Source organism: Oryctolagus cuniculus, chromosome 15, assembly GCF_964237555.1.
Source record: "Oryctolagus cuniculus chromosome 15, mOryCun1.1, whole genome shotgun sequence".
Taxonomy (NCBI): Eukaryota; Metazoa; Chordata; class Mammalia; order Lagomorpha; family Leporidae; genus Oryctolagus; species Oryctolagus cuniculus.
Genome location: NC_091446.1, coordinates 22,395,110 through 22,419,540, shown reverse-complemented (window position 1 = coordinate 22,419,540; position 24,431 = coordinate 22,395,110). Strand labels below are relative to the sequence as shown.

Sequence of the window (24,431 nt, the reverse complement as noted above, 5' to 3'; positions counted from 1 at the left end):
TGTCTGTCATGAAAGAAATGAGGCTGAGAGCAAGTCACTCTTGAATTCTCCCTCGAGTTAGTATGAAAAGGAAAAAGTAGATCCTAGGGTCAAGTAGTAACTTAAAATTTCACCCTCGGGTACCTCTAGGTATTAAGAATTTGGACATGGGAATGGATAAACAGTCAAGAAGGCTTAACCCCACTTAGGTTTCTGAATCCAGTGATTAGCTCACCAGGATATAGCGAAGATGAGCTGCTTCCTCATGTGGATATAAACTAGGAGGCATTATTTATCAAATATACATAAAAGACACATAAAAATACTTTGTCCATACTGCTAGGGAAATTTCAGTTATCAAGACTGGCAGTGAACATAAATGCACCCAAAGTGGTCTAAACTCTTGTTGCAGTTGAACTATGAGAAACAAAGGTGGACTCAGTTACTACACGTGGTTTTGTGAAATTTATTGATAGACGAGATTCATGTGTGCATTATAGTGACATGTTCACCTAAGTGGAGGTCTCTGGCCTCCCTCAGTGTCTTAGTGGAATTTCAGATCGAAGTCAATGGTTTACTTTAGTGTGAAGTTTGAACATGGAACTTGCTCTTGAGCACATGGACTCTATGCTACAGGTTGTTTGAAGGTTGCTGAGGTATGGACCCCACGCATAAAGGTAGCATAGCTTGTCCGGCTGGTTTACACTAGGTGAGCTTGCAATCATCGGTCTAGCAGTGAGACATAGGTGTGGCTGAGAGTAAGAAAGGAAATCATGTTTTTAGTTCTGTGAGTCCTTTGGCAACTCCCTGGTGTGTAGACTGAGGCCCATGGATCTCGAAGCAGAAGGCAACAGGAATAGAAGTCCTTCTGCATGCTAGAGTTGAACACAGAGCTGGACACATTATTGATATGTAATCACTGTAAGACAAAGGCATGAGCTTTCTCTTTTGCTCATGATTTTAGGAGAGAGGTATTGGCCCTGGAAAAGCCCGCTTGTTAATGGTGGTTACTTTCTCACTTACTCTATGTCTTCAGCCTGTCAGAAAGCAACTACATTCAAAGCACTGCTTTCTAACTGTATTATCAAGATGTCTTTTTTTTTTTTTTTTTGGCCAGTGATGAAGCTGAAAATCTCTCAACAAATCACATTACTTTAGAGTTGACAATCTTATTCAAAAATCCTCTAAAAGCCTTGGTGGGCTAACCAACACAGGGCAAACCAAAACAGGAATCCAGAGTAGGTTATGTGTACTTGGAAAAGTGATGGCCTCATCAAGACACGGAGCAAGAAGAGAAGAAAAATCCACACGGATGACAAATCTGCCATTTTGTTTGTATACAATGAATTTTTACTGCTCTGAAAATAAATGGTGATACTAATGGTGGCCTATCTAAAGTAGTAACTTAATTTCTAGAGTTACAAGGAAACTTAGCCATAAATTGGAGTTGCACCAACTTTAAGCTCTATTAGGAAGGCATAGAACAAAATGAGAATAAAGAACACCCATATAAGGCCTGAAATGTATTTGACACTGTCCAAGTAAATCCCAGGACAAAGGTTTATGGTGTATGTGTGTGTTAAATTTATTTGAAAGGCAGACTCCCCAGTTTACTCCCCAGACGGCCACAGCAGCCAAGGATAGGCCAGGCTGCAACCAGGAGCCATGAACTCCATATTGGTCTCCTACAAGGGTTGCAGGGACCCAAATACTTGGGCCGTCTTCTGCTTTCTTTCCAGATATATTAGCAGGAAGCTGGATAAGAAGAGGTGAAGCTGGGACTCAAACTATTCTGATACGGACGCAGACATTGCAAAAAGCAACTTAACCAATCTGTCTCCTAGCACCAACACCCCAAATCAGAATGGTGATTCAAACATGGTGTCTCTGGACAGTTAGAAAATGCCTCACTGAAAATGTGACACTTAAAATATTTTTAAGGGAGAAAAGAAAGCTTAGAAATAAAGGATAGGAAAATTGAGAATTAGGAGCCCAGGCGGACAGAGCAGGATGCTACTGGAACTAAAATTGCGAGAACTCCATATTCAGATAGAGGGGACAGAGGCAGAGCCAACCTTTGCCCCTGTATTTCTCTACACGAGAAAAACATCTCACAACAAAGTGGGTATTTGATTAGATTTCACTTTCGTATTGAAGTGGATTCTGGCTTTCAATGTATCAAATATTTTGTATTTGATGTATCCATTTACCTAAAATTCCTGGTAGCTGGAGCTGTCACTCACTGGCTTTTCACTGGCCATGTCTGCTGTCAGTTTTGAGCACCTGAGCATGCTCTTCTGTGTCCTGACCCTTCTCTGTAAAGTTTCTCATTAACATTTGCTTCTCTCAAAGTTCCATCTTCTGATTTCCCACTGCCTTATTTGGAATGAACATAAAATTTATCACCCAAACTAGGAAATTTGAGATCAAATGGAATGCAATTACTAATTAGTCCAATGATATATGTGTAGCCCGTGACTATCTCTGGGCAACTTGAAATGTATGACCTGCTTTTCACAGAATATTTTCTACGAGTGTATATTTGGGTAGATGAAAATGTTGGTGAAAATGAAATTAAAATACATTTTGCTACAAACATTTTCAAATCTATGTACATTTTTTATTACTATACCTTTTTCATGAACTTTTTGAGAGCCCCACTGTATGGATTTTAAAAATCTTAGCAAAATTTCAATTTTCCAATTTTCCACATATCTTTTGAGGTACCCTTGTCTCATCTTATTACTATGACGGTTTGTTTTTTCATTTAACTTTTCAAAATCATTTGATTTGGACCATAATCTAAAATGCCACCTCCTAGAGAAGAGATACCTGGTGTTATCTGTATTATTCCAATCATTTTGTCTATCTGTATTGTTATTCCAGTCATTTTCTCATTCTGCTCAAAGATGTATAGCAGGCACACAGTCTAATGTGTGCCTTTAAAACAAAAAATTCATGGCTGATGACCACATAGCAGTTACTCTTTCATGGCTGCATTAGTCCATGACTGTAACTGTAATGAAATGTCTGAGGCTAGCTACTTAATAACGAAAAGAGGTATATTCACAGATTTGGAGACTAAAAGTCCAAGATCGGGCTACCCCATGGGTTTGGTCCCCAAGGTCCTCATGGTGGATGGCATCACAGTATTTACAGAGGCAAGAAATCACACAGTGCCATCAGCTTCTTATCACAATCTCTGAGAATGAACTGTCACACAAGAACTACCTTAATCTCTCTCATGGCTGCGTCTCATAGAAGTTCCAGCACCTCTCATACACCACATTGGAGACAAAGCTTCTAACACATGGACCCCATGGGATTCACCACACCCAAACCAAGCAACTTGCTCATCAGAATTATCTGGAGACCTGTCTCACTTGGGTTTTAGGAACTGTAAATCCTGCCAGGTGATTCTGGTGTCCTGCCAACACTATAGACAAGACCTAGGGAAGTTATTTGTCGAGCCATGTGATAAGAAAAACATACTGTGAGAGGCTAGGAAGAAACCATCTGCAAAACCGCACAGTGGTAGACCTGGAAGCCACATTGGAATTGAAGCAATGTTGTTAACGTGTCAGACTTTCAGCCAGCTAGAGACGGAGATTCAGACTGCTGGGCTAGGACAAAACCTGCTAGACAGAAGGATAAGGAAATAATCCATTTCACTGCTACAAAATGCTGAGAGGCAGTAAAGTGTCCTAGATTCTTTACGACCATTTTAATTTAAAATATGCTGGCCTGTGGTCAGACATAAATTCAAAAGTGTTCTGAAAGCACGATTATGAATTCCTAAGCCTCTAGTAAATCACCCCTTTGCCCCCTATATGAAGGTAACTTTTCTTTAGATGTCAAAATGGTAGTATAGGTAGATGACTATCTTCATTGATGGCTGATTAACCTCCATTTCTTACATAGTCTGTATAAAGTTCTTGTAAGATCCCACATTGCTTATTGGTTAAAATCTAAACTTTTGACATCAATTCATGATCTCTCCAGTGATGCAGCATTACTGTTCCATGTTCCTGCCCATTTGCGCCTGTGAGGTCTCTGCTGCACTCCAATTTTCCTTTACTGTAGTAGACAGAAATATCAATGATGACACACCCTCCCTACATGATCACTTTTAGTCTCCACATCTGTTTGGCTCATGAGAGACTGGCAAGGGCAAAGAGAATGGTTGCAGCTCCTCTGTGTCTCTAAGAACAGAGTTGGCCTAGAGCAAGCTCCTATGTGGATTGAACAAATAGAAGAATGAATAAATACTGACTTTTGCCATGGTAATGGTAAAATCAAAACAATTAAATCAATCACATCTATGAGAAAAAATGTTTGCATGTTAATAAAGGGAGAGGAAAATTGCCATTCAGAAGATAAACAGACTGATGAAGTTAAGTTACTTGATTAGAAATGTGTTTTCTCTTTGCCTGGGAAGAAAGCAAACATTTGCAGCAAAATGGCTCCCTCATCAAGCAGGAGGCAGCTTATTTATCTTCCTGAGTAGGGAAATACTGGGCTAGAGCTGGGGCTTCAGTTCCTCTGCTATGAAAGCCGAGGCAGCAGCACTTAGTTCCCACTGGTCAGAGACAGGAAGGAAAACATGACTGGGAAGGTGGTGGCACCTGTCATCTACCTACAGGCTTCTAGAAGACTTAAAATATTTCTGAACTTGTATTTTCTCATTTCTGAAATGGTCATAACAGCTAGCCTCATTTCTCTAAATTGTGGGTGAAGTGACCAGGTCAATTTAATACATGTTGTACATCAACCCCATTTTCCATGCTCTTTCCCTAAATTCAGAGCAAAGCCTAGCTGGAAGAAAATAAAAACAGTTGGGTCCCTTCATGTCCGGTCATTGTGTTACCTATTTACAAGTCTACTTAAAGTCAATAAGATTACATTTACATAGTTGCGTGTGAAAATATTAAGTATAATTTTATACTGAATTTTATACAACATTAAACATGAATATATTAACAAGATCAAAGGATCTATCATTTGATTGAAGATACTGTCTGTCTCTATCGAGAAAACTGTTTGTTCTTCCATATTCTCTTGGTTGGCCCAGTATTTAACTCTAGTTAGTCAAGAGGATCTTTGTTACACCTGAAAAAGTATAATCCCTAGAAGTCTTGGATTCCTTAAAGTACACCTAACAGGGAGCACATCACTGTTTTCTCTCAGAAGATAAAAGGAAAAATAAAACTGTCTGTAATGAATCCCAAAAGATGAAATGTCCTGGTAATTGTGTGAGTTAGCTAGGCATATTACCACAAATTACCACAGATAGAGGAGCTTAAGCAATAACAATTTACTTTCTCATACTCCTGGAGGCTACAAGTCTGAGATCAAAGTGGCAGCAGAGTGGAATCCTTCTCAGCACTGAAATTTTGCCGGGCCTCTCTGGTAGACCGCCATCTTCTTCCTGTCTTCACATCTTTCCTCTGTATATGTATCTGCTCACATTTTCTCTCTAGACAAACATGCCAGTCACTAAACTGCCACATATTCTAATGACATGTTAAGTAAGTTATATTCGTAAATACCTAATGTCCAAATCTGTTAGCTTTCTGAAATTCTGAAGGTTAGGACACTGAAATGAATTTTCGAGGGGACCCAGTTTAGTCTCTGCATGACTTTTCTTCAGCAAAGTGTGAGCATGCTAACAAATGCAGCTCTTAGTTCTGATTTTGGTGTAGATTTTAGTCAACTAAATTTAGGTACTTAAATATAAACTGAAGTGAATGAACTATTCTGCCATTTAAACGATAATTTGCAATGTCAAGATAAACTCCAAATAGTAGAGAGATTTTATCCTCGTTTGAGAGAGTACCTAAATGATAACATTAAATTATGCATTCACAAAATGTTGATCACTGTGAAAACCATTTTCAGGAATCATTGTGCTTAATTGTTCGCTTACAGCAACAATGCAAAGTAGGATTATTAGAAGCTCCAGATCTGTTAAAAAATGTGTAGATGGGAAACACAAATAGCCCCACTGGATCCCTGAGACTGATGGCAATTAGGACCACTACTACATCTACAAAGCACTCTAGCTTTTTGTATTCAGCCTTTAGGATATAGAACATCACAAAAGGATTATTGCTCTAAGAGTTCTGGATGACTGTTCTAAAGCTCTGGGAGCAGTGAAACACAAACCATACTTGCAATACGTATCAAATCCAACAAAGACAAATTGATAAATATTCCAGGATGGAAGGGTTCCAATATAGTCCATTTGCCACCAAATAGGTGGCTGACTTCCTTGGATGGTCTGATACCAAAGCTCCTTGCATGCTTCTGTTGGAAATCAGACATTGCGCTGTGGCAATAGCAGGATGAGCTCTGGAAAGTGCAAGCCCATGCTAGTAGACCTGTACGTAGTCTCCGTTCCTGCCATTATAGGTACCCCATCCATACGGCCTTTATGCCAGCACTAGTATGGTAAACCAGCTGCCATTTTGTCGACGTGATTTTTAATGACTTCTCTCTGGTAGATGAATTCTGGAATGCTATCAGGAGGTGATGCAATGATCTCCAATTTTTTCTTATCCAATCCACTTGGTGTATCACTGTGCTCTTACCTAGACTTCCTTGCTTCTGGGCCTCCATCTTTATTCTTTCACATCCCTTTACCTACCAAGTCAAGCCATTTAGTCCAAACTTTTATATACTTAGATTGCAGGCCACACTTGTATACTCAGAATAGGATTAAGAGACACATGGCTTGAAATCTTACATGGTGGAATATTTTTTCCCGGTTGTCTTTCTGAGCCACTATTGAGTGTCTGTACTACATTTATTGTTCATAATGTTGGTGCATGCTGAAAATGAACTATCTTAGCCATAAAGATCAGTGTTTTTGTTGACATGGGTGTTATCAGGATTAGGGGAAAGTATAGCAAAGGTGCAAGATGGCATGAGTATATGAGCAGCCTATATTCATATCCAGCCTTGCATATGTATCATTTTTATCTACTGCTGTCAAAGCTTATGAAAGTGGTAGGTTTGAGAGACATCAGTATGAGTAGTTAAAGCTAGATGACGTCATGATTTAGGCTAAGAAATAAATAGCATCTGTGTCATTACTCTTTTAATATAATACTCACAAGAAGTATTTTTCTATCCAGATAAATGTGAAGCCAAAGAATAATTATGATTTTAAGTGATATCCCTTAGCTTTGTGATTATATTTGTTTTCTTTTCAAAGTATAGGTTGGCTAATACTCCTATTGATTGCCCATCATCTTGACACTATCAATCATATTGTATTAACTTTTTTATATACCTGTAAAAAATAGACTTCCCTGATTGTTACTCTGATGTACATACTCATACGATCTTTTGTGAATTCAATATTTTTGAGTTTATCCACCCATGTTACTCCATCCCAATTCTTAGGATCTCACTACTGCTTTGTAGTCATGGGTCTGCCTGTTGGAGAAGTCAGTCCTCTGTACTTCTGTTCCCCATTTAATTTGAGTAACAAATCTAATCAGTATTTTATGTCCTAATTTCATAGCTTATTACACTTATTCTTAAACTGTTGAATAGGCCTCAGCAAATCATTCTGTTTCTTCAATACACTGATAAACTCTAGATAAAACCATACTATTATCATATTGACTACTTTCTTGCACTTCTTCAGCACCAAAGAAATTAAACTTGCTGGTACATTCCTTTTCACAAGTATCCCATCCATTTCACCACTGGTCCAAGTGTGAAGTTAAACATATGTTCTGAATAGGCATGGCAAGGACTGTTCATCAACACTCTCCCACAATGATAGAGTTCTTACTGCCAGCTGGTGAGTCATGCTTCTCCCAAACACCATTCTATTGTGTTCCCTAATACTGCTTCTGACCCCACGTGTCAATGTCAAATTCCCTGGAAAATAGCCTTCAGATGCAAATTGGCAAAGGTATGTCTCATTTGGGAACATGCCCAGTAATAACTCATATAGGAGTAAGGGATACAAGCATAAGGACAGAAGTTCAACTGATCAAGTCATAAAAGAAGCCTCAGAGTCATATAGGAAGCTCTTGGTAATTGTCTTCAAAGAGATCTTAGACAAAGGTAGACTTGGGTATCCGTACAACAACTTGTCATTAGATGGGGGAGGGATGCCTTTGTGAGGGAATGTGAACTTGGGTGAAGTGGCTCCCTTTGGCCAAAGATAGTTTCCTTTTTTATCTAAAGTCTATATTCAACTTATGATTTCTAGTAGATTATGTTTTTATTGTACATATTATGGTGTATAATGTAATTTTGTTACATGCATATATTTTAATGATCAGATTAGGATAATGAGCACCCATCATCTCATATTCAAGATTTCTTTGTAGTGTGAGCATTCAAAAGTCTTCTAGCTATTTAGAAAAATGCAATGTTATTGTTAACTATTGTTAGCCTACGGTTCAATAGACCACCAGTATTATTATAAAAAGGAAAAAAATTTCAGGGCCAGCACTGTGGCACAGCAGGTTAATGCCTTGGCCTGAAGTGCCAGCATCCCATATGGGTACCGGTTCGAGACCCGGCTGCTCCACTTCTGATACAGCTCTCTGCCATGACCTGGGGAAGCAGTAAAAGATTGCCCAAGTCCTTGGGCTCCTGCACCCATGTAGGAGACCCAGAAGAAGCTCCTGGCTTCAGATTGGTACAGCTCCGGCTGTTGTAGCCATCTGGGGAGTGAACCAGCAGATGGAAGACCTCTCTGACTCTACCTCTCTCTGTAACTCTGTCTTTCAAAAAAATTTTTTTCAATAGTAGTAAACCTTTTCTGAGGCTTAATTTACAAATCCCCTTAATCTGGGTGGTAAAAATAACATTTTAGGCATTAAAGAACATAGGGGTAGGATCAAATGTCTGGTCATAATAATAGAATTAAAAAGGAGTGAATGCTCCAGTATATGAAGCAGTCCACACAGCAGACTCATAGAATGACAATAGTTTTAGGTAGCACTCTGATCTCAGAATTGGCACTTAAGGCATTTTGGTATGGCTGAAAAGCCCATGAGAATATTTGGGCATGGAAATCAAAGACACTGTGGCAAAAAGTGTTCTCCATGAAGGACCTCTGTGGGAGAGACCCTAGTGGAAAGAAGTGGTCATCGAAGAATATACTTTTCTCTGAAGGGAGGAGAGAACTTCCACTTTGATTATGGCCTTAGCCAAATACTGAAGGAGTTTGTGGATTCGGAAGGCTTCCATAGCCTAGGTAGCTCATGTCAAGAGCCTCAGGTGTTCACTGACATCATACATAAGAATGTTAACTGTTAAATTAACAAGTCACTGTGCACTAACTTCCCATTCAAGACTTCTCTCTTCAATGAGTTGGCTTATGATAGTAGTAAAACTTGTTCTCAAAGACTGATTTCATTTTAGTGAATTAAGTGGAGGATATTCTTATGTCTTATAAACTATAGTTATATCTAAGGGCTCTGAAAAGACTTATCACTCTTGGGTTCTTCTTCAAAGTTAGTTAGCTTTCTCAAAGATAGTTTCTTAGGAGAGACTCACTTGGGATCCCTCAGCACTAATATTCATTGAAGCTGGATTACCGGATAGAGTGGCTACATTAGTACTGAAGAGGAGATCTCCATGACACAACATACTGCTTTGCATTTCTTCTCTACTGTTCAGGAAATTCTGTGCTTAGTAGAAAATAAGAAGAGATAACAGAAAAACAGGCAAAATGCAATTAATTCTTAAATGGCATAACTACTTCCTGGAGTATTGATGGGTAGTTCCGCACAAGTTACTGCAAAAGTGAAAAATTGGATGTCATGGGCTCTGAAGTTTCAGATCCTAGACACCGAAGTTTGAATTACATGCCTTCTGTTTTGGGCAAGTAACCTTAAGTCCGAGTTTCTCCCTCTATATAAAATGACTGTGATAATGCTGGTTGACTATTCTTTGTCTAAAATGCTTGGTATCACAAGTGTTTTGGATTTGGAAATATTTGCATATATATAGTGAGCTATTTTGGGGATGAGACCTCACTCTTAAAACATATGTATCATATCTTATGCACATGGCCTGAAGATAATTTTCCATTTATAATATCCTGTCAGCACTCATTTTTTTTTTTTTTTTTTTAGTCAGAAGGAGAGGCAGAGAGGTCTTCTATCCACTGGGTCACTCCCTAATTGGCTACAACAGCTGGAGCTCTGCCGATCTGGAGCCAGGAGCAGCTTCTGGATTTCCCATGCAGGTGCAGGGGCCCAAGGACTTGGGCCATCTTGTACTGCTTTCGCAGGCCATGGAAGAGAGCTGGATCTGAAGTAGAGTAGCCGGGACTCAAACCAGTGCCTGTATGCGATGCTGGCACTGCAGGCAATAGCCTTACCTGCTGCTATGCCACAGCACCGGTCCCAGCACTCAAATTTTAGGATAGGAATGCTCAGCCTGAAGAACCTGTCTTGAAGAGGTGGGGAATTTGCCTGAGTCCATGGAGGAACTCAATAGCCATCAACCAGCCCTGGCAAACACAGAGATAAAGATGACTGTCCTGGGCAAGGGAGTACATGCATTCTGTGCTGAGCAAACCTAGGTTGTTCTCTGTGCAAAATATTTGCTAGGGAAGTCTCATTCCCAACTTGAGATTCATCACTGACATGTTCAGTTGATCATTCTTGACTACTCAAAAGTAGGTATTATACTTGACTCACAAACGATAAAGGTATCTACGTGAGTGTACTTTGTCATGTGCCCAATGCGCTCTGTAAAGGCCCCCAAACCTTCATAATCCAGAACACGTAGGTGAGTACTATAATGTCAAAACCATTAATGACTGGAGTTAACTGTAAGGAACAATGCAAGCTACGGAGGACTCAGCCATTTTGGGACCTCTAGTAGATGCTCAAGGAGAGCCCACTGCTCTCTGAGCACGTCACACCTGTTTAATTAGCAATAATGACAGGCTTTAGATAATCATACAGAAACTGAATCACTAAAGGACCTAAGAGAGCTCAACAATTTAATTCCAAGCAAAGAGCAAACAGAGTGCATTCTAAAAGCATGATAGCTAGCAAAATTGTAGGTTAATGACCTTGAATTTTATAACTCAATGGGACACACATATTTCCAGACTGGAAGTAATGGATTATAGGAAATGTATAAACTGGCACTTTATGAATAAATTATTATAGCATTAATTGCAATTAAATTGCTTTATCTTAATATGATCTAGTAATTAAAGCACAAGGGGCTTACTGCCTAGCTTTTATCTGAATATGCACCAAAGAAAAGTATTTGACTCAGCTAAAATATTTATGAATTTATTTACAAACTTTTTCTCATTAGGGTGGATGTTGAAGGGAATGTTAATCATATCACATGGTTTTTGTTTTCTTATTAGGAAAGGCATTTACTTAGAAACCACAATTGATATCAGACTGCTTATTAATAATTTTCAATATTAATAATCCTTTCTGCTTATTCAGAGAATAATTCTGAATACTGGCTCAAATAGGCCAGACAACATGGTGAATTTTTAAGCTTTTTATTCAATGAGAGGAATGCACAGGAGACTGAGAGCTTTATTTGGGGGACAAAGGAGTCTAGGAGCTAAGTAGAGTCCATGCCAAGCAGAGAGCAGGTCAGCAGTGAGCCGTGTGGAGCAAGCGTATGGTTATGAGCAGCCACAGGTGGCCTAAAGTGGCAGCAAAGCAAAAGCAGAAAGCAGGCCAACAGGCCATGCGTCTCAAAGGTGCAGGGCAACAGAGAGTGGGCCCATTATATTCCAGGCCTTTTATTTATCCCTAAAGAGGGAGTGGTTATATAGTGTGATTGGCAGCTGGGTGTCCAGGTGAGGTCAGGTAGGGGCATGAGATCACACAGAGACTTGGTGAAGGCATGGTCTCCAGTTTACAAATCTGATCCTCTTTATCCTAGCTGCCTGCCTACATCACAATGACAACCTGGGCGACCATGGGCCCTCAGGAAGGCAGAAAACACTGACTGCTATAATCCCTCAAGGGAGGCATTGTCTCCAAGTCACTCAATTTTCCTGTCATCCATTCCTGAATACTACTTAAGGGGCACTATAGGCAGGAACAGCATAATGGCTGTTTTATTTTATTTTTTATTTATGTGTTAATTTTCCTGAATTTATCCAGTGTGGTTGTCCTGTGCACACAGAGCTTCTCGTATGTGGCCATATATACAGGTGTCAGTACTTTCCAAACTCTGTTTATGGGTATGCTTCTGGGGATTTCTGTGGTACAGGTCATGTCCCAAGGTGTTGAAATACAATAGGTGCTCAATAAATATTAATCCAAAGTATGATGAGGGGAGATAGTTTTTAAATATATTTTTAAATTCCTGCCATCATATATCATTAAAATGGCCAAACAAGGTTTATATACACAAATAACAGTACAAAATGGCAACCACAAAATGAGCTGTTGCAGCACATTGATAAATGATGAGCCTATTAATTTGTCCTGACCACGAGTAATATCTAGTTTTCCCATTATGATTTCAGACATGATGAAACCGAGGAGAGGTCAAGAGACTTCCACAAGACCTCTCTGAATGTAAGTGAATGAATGAATGAATGTAGTTCCAAACCCTGAAGAACAACTGCTATACAATAAAGTTTTAAAATACAAATATCATGTGGTAAAGTAAAACGCCATTTCTAACTAAGAGTTAAAATAACCCGGGCAACATTCCCAAAATGTCTAAAACTTTAAGGGTTTTACGTGGCCTGCAAACCAAATTGGCCAGATTATCACATAGGCTGGTAGGAGATAAGAAACTTGTAGGTCGCTGCTGTGTTGTGGCAAAGAGGGTAAAGTTGCCTCCTGCAGTGCCAGCATCCCATATGGGTGGGGGTTTGAGTCCCGGCTGCTCTACTTCTGATCCAGCTCTCTGCTACGGCCTGGGGAAGCAGTAGAAGATGGCCCAAGTCCTTGGGCTGCTGGAGGCCCGGAGGAAGCTCCTGGCTTCGGATTAACACAGCTTTGGCCATTGCAGCAACTGGGGAGTGAACCAGCCGATGGAAGACCTCTTTGTCTGCCTCTCCTTCTCTTTGTGTAACTCTGAATTTCAAATAAATAAATTAAAAAAAAAAAAAACTTACGGGTCAGGCAATGGACGGTAAACTAGCCATGATACTTATGGTTGTAAGAATATCAGCATTTGTACTGTTTTTCAATTTCTGATGTTCAAATAAGTCAGGTACTGAACAGTTGAATTGTAAAAATGGGGAGGGGGTGATTTGTATAAATGAGGGGAAGTAGATCAGATAAGCAGAAGAAAAATCGTCATACAAATAGTAGCTGACATGACTTGGTATGAGTGAAATTCTCAGATGGACCAGAAAGAGAAAAGTAGACTGGTCAATTGTAGAATGCTTCAACTGTTACATTAGGAAAAAATATGCAGCTTTAGAGACTGTTTTTACCCAAACTATCCAGTGTCATCTTTGTTCACCTGCCCCCCTACAGACTTAAATCCATAGGCTGAGGACCCTTTCTTTTGGGAAAACTTGGTCAAGGCCACTGCTGGCCAAGGAGGTATCTTTGTTCTAATTATAAAACAGTGCACCTGTAGATGAGCAAGTGCTTGAGTGAGGAGAAAAGTCTGAAAAATGAGCAGCCCTGGACAGAGTGCAAAGAAAATAGCTTGGTGAGTGCAACGCTAGTTAGAGTGTACCTCTTACTCTTCTCTCTCCACAGAGCCTTAATGTTGTACCTATTCTTTATAAATTCTGCAGAGTAACTCTGACCTCAAGGTTTTTTTTTTTAAATTATACTCCAAATTTATTAATGTTAATAACTGTATATTTATAAAGATTGTAGATAAATATACTAAAACTTGAAATCCCTATCAAACAACCAAGAAGTTGCTGCAAAATGTCATCTCAAAGGTTTATGGAAATAATTATATAATTAGTGATTTTAACATAATAGTTCTGATATGATATGAGAATACAAAAGAAACAGTTTCCAAACTTCAGGAAGCATTTATACAGAAAAATGTTCAGGCACAATAGGTTAAGCCACAGCTTAGAATGCCCATGTCCTACTTCAGAGTGCCAGGTTTGAGGCCCAGCTAATCTGCACTTGCCACTCAACATCCTGCTAATGCACCTGGGAGGCAGTAGACAATGAATGGCTTAAGTACCTGGGGTTGTGCCATCTAAGTAGCAGACTTGGATGGAGTTCCTAGCTTCTGGCTTGGGCCTACCTCTGGTTGGGGATAACCATTTGAATTCTGAATTTTAAATAAATATGTGCATGTTTTAGGAAAACCCAGTGTATTCTATAGTTAAATTGGAACTGATGTTAGTAAATCCACTGGAGTGTAATTAAGATCTTAAATTTTGGTTTTTATATTATATATTTAAATAACACTGAGAAAAGCTCAATAAGCCTTGTTTGACTATGAAACTCTACTCACCCTGATTTTCAAATATAACAGTAAATATGGTGCTATTATTCTTAAATTCTTTTGATAACTTCTTAATTTTTCTATTACTTTATATATGACATACATGATTAAAAACAGAGCCCAAGGAATATACACTAATCACACACATATTCTGCCTGGCATTGTGCTAGATGATAAAAAATAAGCTGAAAAGAAAACACAATTTTTAGTTTGAAGGAGCTCACAACACAGTGATTGAGAACAAAAATATAAACCACTACCTGAGAGAAACTTTTGGAAAGAGCTGACTATCTGCCTGTCCTAGGAGTGTAGGTTGGAGAAAGACGAGTTGGCAGAGGAATGAGTTTGATTTATAGGATAATGCTCACATTTCTACACTCTCGATGGGGGAAAAATAAGGCTCTCAGTACCAAAGTAGATGCTTTTTCCAACTAGGAAGAATGAGTGCAGCTAGATAGATCAAAGGAAACGTTGCTCTTTGTAAATTTTAAACATTCTTTCAGGATGAGAAGACTTGCAGGAGAATTGAGAAGTAAATAAAGGCTGATAAAGGCTCCACAAGCAACAGTGTGCTGCCCTGTTGAGGTGTCAGTGAATTGGAAACACAGCCAAAGAATCAGACTAGAGCTTAAAACATTGGCTTTATTAGAAAATGGATAAAACTGGAGAATGTAACTTAATAGAAGAACCTAATGATTGACAGTCTTAGAAATAGAAAATTACAGATTTTAATCCATATTATCATATTATACCAGGGCAACTTCCCAAGGTTTATGGGGACACAGAGGGAGAAGCCTTCCCTGGGAGGAAAGCAGGGGACAATTCCTCCCAATGACATGCCTTTCCAAGGGAAAAAAAACCCTCAACTATGCATAGTGTGTTCTTTGTAAACTTACCCCAAGACATATTATAGCCCTCCGGTTTTGTCCCGGTTGGGTTGCTCCTCTTCCAGTCCAGCTCTCTGCTGTGGCCTGGGAAGGCAGTGCAGGATGGTCCAAGCGCTTGGGCCCTGCACCGCATGGGGGAGACCAGGAGGAAGAACCTGGCTCCTGGCTTCCGATCAGCACAGCACGCCGGCCGTAGTGGCCATTTAGGGGGTGAACCAACAGAAGGAAGACCTTTCTCTCTGTCTTTCTCTCTCACTGTCTAACTCTGCCCATCAAAAAAAAAAAAAAAAAAATTATAGCCCGTACAGAAGAGCTAGTGAAGGGTAGAGTTAGAATTCGAAAGAATCAATTTCGCATCAGAAAGAAAATACCAGTATTTCTCTATTCAAATGAATTACATTTGAAGTTTTTAGAAAATGCAAATTTCTGGGGAACTGTTGGGTGCAATGGTTAAGATGATGTTCAGGGTGCCTTCACCCCATATTAGAGTGCCTGGGTTCAAGTCCCTGTTCTGCTTCAGATTCCAGCCTCCTGTGTACATCCTAGGAGGCAACAGCTAGTGGCCCAGGTACTTGAGTCATTGCTATCCATACAGAAGACTGAGATGGAACTCTTAGTTTTAGCCTGGCTAAGCCCTGGCTGTTGCAGCCACTGAAGGGATGAACCAGCAGAGGGAAGACTTTATTTACTTTAAATAAGTGAAATAATACACAAAATGCTTGAAATGTATTTGTGCAGTTTTCTAAAACAAAGAGATTCTTACTCCTTAAATTATAAGGACACAGAACATGAATTTGCAATCTTGAAATTCACTTCCATTCTCCCTAAGTGGGTGTTAGCACTGGCCTTTGGAGTACACTACTTTAACACAAACCATCTCATGTAGCACTTCTTTAAAGGAAGACAAAGTAAGATAATGGAAATCAAATGGAAAAAAGTACACAACTATGTTAACTAGTGTTGCTACTAATCACTGAATTGTGGTGCCATTGACTTCTAGTCCACAAGGTAATTAGATTTTGAAAGCAATTCTCTTGCTTTGATTTGGTTCAAAATTTGTCTGAAGTGTGTGTACAATATGTTTCATGACCACTCAAGTGAGATGCTAGTGGTTCTTTAATCTCTGAAATAGAAGTTATCAGTAACATTGATGAAAGCTCTGAAGCTTTTACTTCCTCCAGAGTTCTCCACCCAACCTGAATTGGCATTCAGATAACCTGGATCCCTGGTTTGGAAGGCAGAATTGTAAGGTCACCCCAAATATTCTTGATACTTGGTACCCATGTACCTGCCAGATACTCGAACTGCAATGTAGGTAATGACATGAAGGCCATTGGCAGATAGAATTAAGGTAGCCAATCAGTCGGTCTGGAAATGGAAAGACCATCTGGATAAATGTGACCCAAAGCACAGGGGTGCTAAGTTTGAAGATCAGACAAAAAATAATAAGGGATTGGAAGTATGAAAAGGATTTAACATACAGGAAATTCTTATGCTGGCTTTTAAGATGGAGAGTGGCCTTTAGGAATTGGTGATGGTCACCAAGGTAAACGGAATCTCATTCCTAAAGCTACAAGAATTAACATTTGGGGGCTGGCGCCATGGCTCACTTGGTTAATCCTCCGTCTGTGGAGCTGGCATCCCATATGGGCACCGGGTTCTAGTCTCGGTTGCCCCTCTTCCAGTCCAGCTCTCTGCTGTGGCCCGGGAGGGCAGTAGAGGATGGCCCAAGTGCTTGGGCCCTGAACCCACATGGGAGACCAGGAGGAAGCACCTGGCTCCTGGCTTTGGATCGGCACAGTGCCGGCTGTGGCAGCCATTTGGGGAGTGAACCAACAGAAGGACGACCTTTCTCTCTGTCTATCTATCTCTCTCACTGTCTAACTCTGTCAAATAAAAATGCCAAAATCAGCTTAAATTGGAAATGTCTCCAGACAGGGATGTGACTTTGGTTTCAGCCTTATTATGACGCTAAGCAGAAAACTCAATTTCTCTCTGTCTGAATATCTTTCAGGACTGTTTGCTAAAAAAAAAGGGGGGGGGGGCGGACATTTTTTAAAAGTGGGTAAATTTGTTGTAATGTGATGTGCTGCAATAGACTGAAACACTTGATTTCTTAGCTAAGTATCCACTTAAGGGAAAATATTTGGCTTCTTAGTTCTGTCAGTGGCTCTACTAATGCTAGCTATGCAGAAGTTAACTAAACTTTGCCTCTATCTTTTCTTGCTGAGTCAAACGTTAAATCAGGCAGGGGCAGGAAGATGTGGGTTCCAATTTGGAGCCAAAGAGCTTGGTATCTGCCCACTTTAGCCTCTGCAGAAGTTTCACAAAAAATATTTCCTTGGTTTGCTGATGCTTAAGTTGTCAATGTCTGGTTGCTATAAGCAATTGTGGTATCATACTTTAGATGAACCAGGAAGAGAAATGTTTGTGTACATCTCAGTTTTTCACAATAAAATTCCTATTTAAAGGAAATTAGTTTGCCCCTGAGTGAAAGTTGGAATCAATAGCCATTCTGAGAGCTGATGTTGTAGTGAACAAGGTTTTTCATTAAATTACGATGGTGGAGGATAGAGATGTCCTTGGATCTTGTCAATTATGAATAAGCTGTTTTCTGCAGAAAACAAGATGGGTCCTTTCTTGGAAGAGATCAGTCAAGCAGTCTCTGGGGGGACAGTCTTGCAGAATTAGCTGATGATCAAATTTGGCTTTACTGATCAAGGCGCCGATCTAATGCAAGGACAGTCTCCTGTGCTCAGGCTGATGCAGGGAGGAGGAAAGCTCTCTGCAGGACAGGCCTTCGGAGGAATTTCAGGAGGCCCCTGGGAATACTGGGTGACTCGACCTGTACAGAACTAGGCTTATATGGAGCTAAATGAAATATGGAACTACCTGGTGTCCTGGAAGAAGATCTTCACCTATTACATATCTGCACTATCACTACAATCACAGCGAGGAAGAACAGTGGTATCCTCCCACCAGCCGCGGTTTGGAGTGTATTCTTAGTGCCATGTTCGTTTCTAAGTGATAGATCACAATGAATCATGGAACAATCCTATGGAGCTGAGAAAACAGCTTACATAAGGTAATATAACCATTAACTGGTGGAGCCAAAATTTATGCTCAAGTTTGGCTCATGTCAAAACTTATGATCTTGGGGCCGACGCTGTGGCGTTAAAGCCCTGTGGGTTAAATCCGTGGCCTGAAGCACCGGCATCCCTTATGGGTGCTGGTTCTAGTCCTGGCTGCTCCTCTTCTGATCCAGCTCTCTGCTATGGCCTGGGAAAGCAGTAGAAGACCTGCACCCACGTGGGAGACTTGGAAGAAGCTCCTGGCTTCAGCTCTGGCCATTGTGGCTAAATGGGGAGTGAACCAGTGGATGAAAGACCTCTCTCTCTGTCTCTACCCCTCTCTGTAACTCTTTCAAATAAATAAAATCAATCTTAAAAAAAAAAACAAAAACTTAGGATCTTAACATTACAGGAAAGCCTGATGGGTCCCTAATGGTTAATCCCATGTTAGTTGAGTATACTTGAACTGGGGCCAGAGAAGCCAACTTCCTTGCAGAAGTACTCTACAACTTGCACCTTGCCCCCCAATCCCATTCTGCAGATGGATTTTGATAACAGTTGGGAGAATACCAATATTTCATTAGCCTATAATCTTTCCTACCTGCCTTCTATGCACTCGAGATTGCTGAGAATTATCAGGCAAAACTGCTCAAATTTCAGCTTGGGATGTATAACGGATACTTTTCATCACAATCGGCATAAAACTGCCCTGACATCACATAGTGCCAGACAAATGTGAAATAAGAAAAACATCAGAGAAGGAAAAGTAAAGAGCATATTCCATTAAATGAAATGTAAATGTGAGAAGGGTAGTTTTGTAACTTCCTCTAGACGTGACTAGGTTGATTAACAGCAACTAAAATGTGGGGGCAGAAAAATTTAAAGTCCATTTAAATTATTTACATGATACAATTTTGATCTAATGAAAGTAATAAATATAGTAATACATATTGAATTTGGACAAATATTTTCTTGGTCCTTAAACATGTGAGAAAGGGTATGAATTTTCATTTTCCTTCTTAGAATAAGGACATTGAGGCAAAAACACAAATGTTTCAACTAGTGTGAAAGTCCAAAATCAACAGTGCCAGGTTAAGCCTAGACCTTAAGCTACAACACAAAGAAGAATTATGGCTAAGGACAATGGAACAGATAAGGAAAAGTCATTTTGAAGGTAAAAGGTTGGATAAAAATGCAAACTTGGACTCCTGTCCTGGGACATAAGTCTTTTTCCCCTATCTTTGGATTTGGAATAAAAAGTAATGTAAATACATGAATGCAGCAATTTCAAAGGATAGCCATTTATACTTTGATACTCTTACTAATAGTGAGTGTGGCCTATGGTATGGCATATAGATAGATTTTACACTTCAACTAACTCAGTGTGACACAGATGACATTACTCGACTTCCATGTCTAGAAAATGTAAGACCACAAATGACTCCATCATTCACTAGTAAATTGTCTGAGTCTTAGGCCAGCACCTGTGATGTCTGACTCCCTGACATTGCCCTGCTGGAAAGGCCACATGTAGGCTCTCACCTGCCATTCCTGTTGAGCCAAGCCTTCCAGCCATGATAATCCAAGGTGTCAAACATGCGAGTGAGCCATTCCAAGTACTGTAAACTAGCGGTATATTAGAAGAGACTTCTACCAGTGCCATATGGAACAGAAGCATCACTGAGCCAAGGACTGCCTCAGTCTTGTCCACAGAAGTAGGAGTTATTATAAGAAAGTGGTTCTCAGCTTAAGCAACTACATTTTTCTAAGTAGCAGCAATATATGGAACAATGTGCGTGCGTGTTTTGGGACAGACACGTATAGGAAACCTAACAGTCTTCCCTAGAAACAGAAGTTGGCTGAAAGAGTGTGAAGAACAGATAATAACTTTGATTTTAGAATGAAGTTAAGAGCCTGCTTTCAGTTCTTCTGCTTAGCCTACTTGGTACTTTAGAGAAAACTTGCCTGAGTCGTGTTCAGAGTACCTTTTTGAGAAGGGAATGGGGCCAACCAAAAATGAAATGCACCTTATTTTCTTAACTTCTACATAAAAGTGTTTGCTGTTAATGTGCTTTTTGTCAGTAGTGATTTAAAAGATTATCAAAGCCTACCTAAAACTGAGGTAGCTAGAAATAATTTTAGATCTTTATAAAAATGGTAAGTGTTCCATTTTCTATCATAGTATTCTACTTGTTTAGAGGCTTTAATTTTCACTTTTAAAATTGGACAGTACATCATTATTCTAGAACATAGAATAAGTGGTCTGATAGGCTAATAGTACCTCCATTTAGAAGGGAGCAGGGACTTAGAAATTTTAGGTAGGGCCAAAATAGTACTGGGCATTGTCAATAAGAGTAATAAATCTCTTCAGCAAAATATCAAAGTCTTTAAATAAACTTATCATCAGAAGCCAATAAGCCATGTCGTACTCCTTCCTTTTTGTAAATGTGATAATTACTTCAGAATAAAAATGTAGGTTTTGAAGATGGCCAATCAGTTCCAATTAGTCTAAAGTTCAGTGAAACAGCCCTAAATGTCCCTAACCTGAAGCAAACACACCAAACAGTGGTAGCTTTTCTTGGATGGTTATACAAATTAATGTTCTGCATTGATCCAAGAAGACAAGTATTTAAAAACTTTGTTACATCTCTAAAGAGGATTGGCTAAGAGGAAACTTAAGCCTAAGCAGGGAGACAACTGTTTGAATCTCTTTCTCACTGGTATATTTCTAAGTTCCTAACATTCCGAGAACTCATTTGTTGTGAGATGTTCCTGTCTTTGTGTATTGCACTGCTCAGTGTAGTGAGATTGAGAGGTGTATAGGCTCCAGAGTCTGCATTTAAATCTACTCTGATCTATCTATCTATCTAGTTTCTCAATTAGCTTAGACACTAGTTTTTGCCTCTGAAAAACTTGATTTCACTCCTTTAAAAAAAAAAAGGAGATAACGGTAACAGGTAGCATAAAGAACCTTTTCAATGATTGAGTTAACATGAGGGGGACAGCAAGGAAGAGTGAAGCTGCAGACATCTCCAAGAGTGGAGACTGGTGAACAAGAAATGCATTAAGCAGGTGTGGGATTTAGAGCCTGGAGTCATTTGAGTTTGGATATGCAGTTGGTTCAAGGCTACCCAGGCAATTGATCCCATAGGGCTATCATTTTATAGGGGTGGCAGTAAAATGGTCACCAAAACAATAAAGCTAGATGATCAGATCTTTTTTTCTCATAACCTGAAAGAAATCTTCATCTTTACCCTAACACTTGTCAAATTTCATGTTTGGAATAGGACTCCAGCTTTTGCAATCTTTGTTATGGGTTGGGTCTATTACGGAAAGTATAACATCAACCAGAGTGTCTGAAACATACATGCAATGGATTGGAGAAAACTGCCAATCTGCCCATTGCTGTGGGTTCCCCACTCTCAAAGCCTTGTAATGAACATACTACATGGCCCAGTCCTACTTCCCTGTGCCCTATTAAACTTCTTCAAAACTAACTCTAGCTCAATATTGTAGGAGACACCTGAGTCATCTGTTTGACTTGTCAATAGGTATATATTGAGAGGGTACCTAAAGTTGGGAATAAATTCAAATGCTGGATTGAGAGGTCCTGCCAAGTCAAGATTGGCGCTATCAGTACCAGACCACATACAGACTTCTAAAGGAGTACTATGTGGGAGGAAGCGGATAAGAGGGAGTAGAGTGAAGCAAGCTAATGAGCGAGATCCAGAGGAGCCATGAAGAAAAGAGAGGAAGCTGAGAGAAGTTTGCGTGGTGATCTTACTGGGGCACCCATTCAGCTTGCTTTCTGTTCCTATGAAACCACACAGTTGCTTTCCCATCCACCCCTTCGTTTGAGCGTGTTTTCTTGTCACAAAATGAGCCCTCATTAGGAAAAGAAGCCCTGTGTTCCTGCTGAGCACAGCTTCGGAGGAGAAAACTACTCATTTATTTTTTTCTTGGAGTCAATGCATAGTAATTGATGCTGAGAGGATGATGTAGGGAAACTAGAAGCAATAAAATCATGCTGGGTAGTCACAGAGAAGCTACTTTGTTGCTATTTCCTCTAAGGGGTGGCCTAAGTACCCCTCCCTAGGAAGCCATTTCTGAGCTACAGGTGAGGCCTCATAACTTAGCAAAACTAAGTGCAGTGCTCTGTGGAGGCAGAGACTGGGACTTGAAACCCAACATGCCCACGTGCTGCTTACGTGGTGTGAGGTTATCTCATTTACCCTGGGCTTCGCTGCCCAAATTTCTATGGTGGGTAAAGATCTTGTAGGAGTTTTGCAGTTAAATATTATGTAAAGATTCTAGCCCATATAGTAACTGACCTGTCAGTTACAGGGCGATTTTGTGGAAATCAGGAAATCTGTTTCCTCCTTTTGTGTGGCTAAGTTGGCACATAAAATATGAATTGGATTCCAATCCATATTTTTCTCTCTGCTGGCTGTACTTTTTTGATATATACTTGGCATGATAGTATGTAGAAATCCTGCATAATTGGCATTTACTAACCAACCCTTTTTAGGATATTGCTGCAGATTAGATAGATCCAAGCTCATTGCCTTCAAGAAAACAACGAAGATACACACAGTACACCTGTACTTCCCTTTTTTTCCCCCACTGTAGAGATTTTGTTTTTATTACAGAGAAACAATAAGGGTGAAATCAAGAGAGTCATCAAAGTTTTCAGCTAGATGGGAAAATCGATGTAATTCAAAGTATTGTCAATATCCCCAATTATACTCATTGGGCATAATTGAAAGTGGTTTGCACTCACCTATTATATTGTTAACCTGATGCTTGGCCACTTGTCGCCTGAAAAACTGAATCAGAAGCAGATTAAAATTAAAATAAAACACATCATTGTCTTCCAGCAGCTTGGTGACCAGCCGAGAAATTGTGCATCTATCGATAGTGAAGAGTACATAGTTCACAATAACACTGGAGGGGGAGAAAAAACGACTTAATGTCACGTACCTGGCAACTTCAGGTTGTTGCTATTTTGGAGATCCAACATACTGTACTTCTCACTCCCTGCCATTTTCTTATTTCCCGTTGAAGACAAGAAGATCAATTAATCTTCTGGCCCTTTGAAGGATCTTTCCATTGGGTCCCAAAAGACCTTAAATCTGTCAAAGAGGAACTTAGTCCATCTGATTTGATTATACAAGTGGTAGAAGTCTGAGACCTTGAGTGGTAGAAGTTGTGAAAATTATACAGGGTGGCGGCTGGCGCTGTGGCACAGTGGGTTAATGCCCTGGCCTGAAGCACCGGCATCTCAAGGGTGCCGGTTTGAGACCCGGCTGCTCCTCTTCCAATCCAGCTCTCTGCTATGGCCTGGAAAAGCAGTAGAAGATGGCTCAAGTCCTTGGGCCCCCGTACCTGCATGGGAGACCTGGAGGAAGCTCCTGGCTTCGGATTGGTGCAGTTCCAGCTGTCATGGCCAGTTGGGGAGTGAACCAGCAGATGGAAGACCTCTCCCACTCTGCCTCTCCTCTCTGTGTAACTCTGACATTCAAATGGATAAATAAGTCTTTAAAAAATTATTTAAAAAATTACACAGGGCATCCCAGGTAACATTTATAGCTATGACCACATTGCATTTGAAAAATTGAATGGATAGGGTTTCCCCTGCTCTTTGAAAGTCTACACTATAACACATGGATGTGATACACAAACCTGGACTGCTGAGGGTATTGGGCAGCCACACCGAGTTCTCTGGTAGCTTTTTTCCAGCGAGTAGATAGGACAGTAAAAAGAACCAGCATCCATGTGATCCTCTCATTTTCAGAAAAAAGGGTCAGTAATATATAAAGAGGGCCTCGAGTAAATGCTGAGAACTTAAGAATGTCATCTGAGCAATAAAGGCAGGGGAAACATTTTGTTATTCCAGATTTGGCAGCTCCCAGATCAGAGTGGTGAAGGGTTCTAAAGTAGAGACCTTTGAGAAAACCTCAATCTTTGTTTTAGGTGACAAATATTAGGAGAAAACCAAGATCAATGCTTTGAAAAATGGAGTTTTTTCAGTTTCTACTTGTTTCCCTCTCAAGGTCTAAACAATAAAAAAGGAATTTTCCAAGAG

General features: G+C 40.0%; 1 long non-coding RNA gene across 2 annotated transcripts in view; it reads left to right on the top strand.

The window, feature by feature from the left end:
• The window catches only part of LOC103351421 (uncharacterized), a 107,794-nt gene that overhangs the window by 73,878 nt on the left and 9,485 nt on the right, over positions 1-24,431 (top strand). Inside the window, exon 3 of one of the 2 annotated variants that reach the window (XR_007911115.2) lies at positions 12,476-12,527. The exons of the other annotated variant lie outside the window; for it this stretch is intronic. This is a non-coding gene — a long non-coding RNA (uncharacterized lncRNA). The remainder of the gene's footprint in view (positions 1-12,475; positions 12,528-24,431) is intronic. 2 annotated transcript variants of the gene reach the window in all.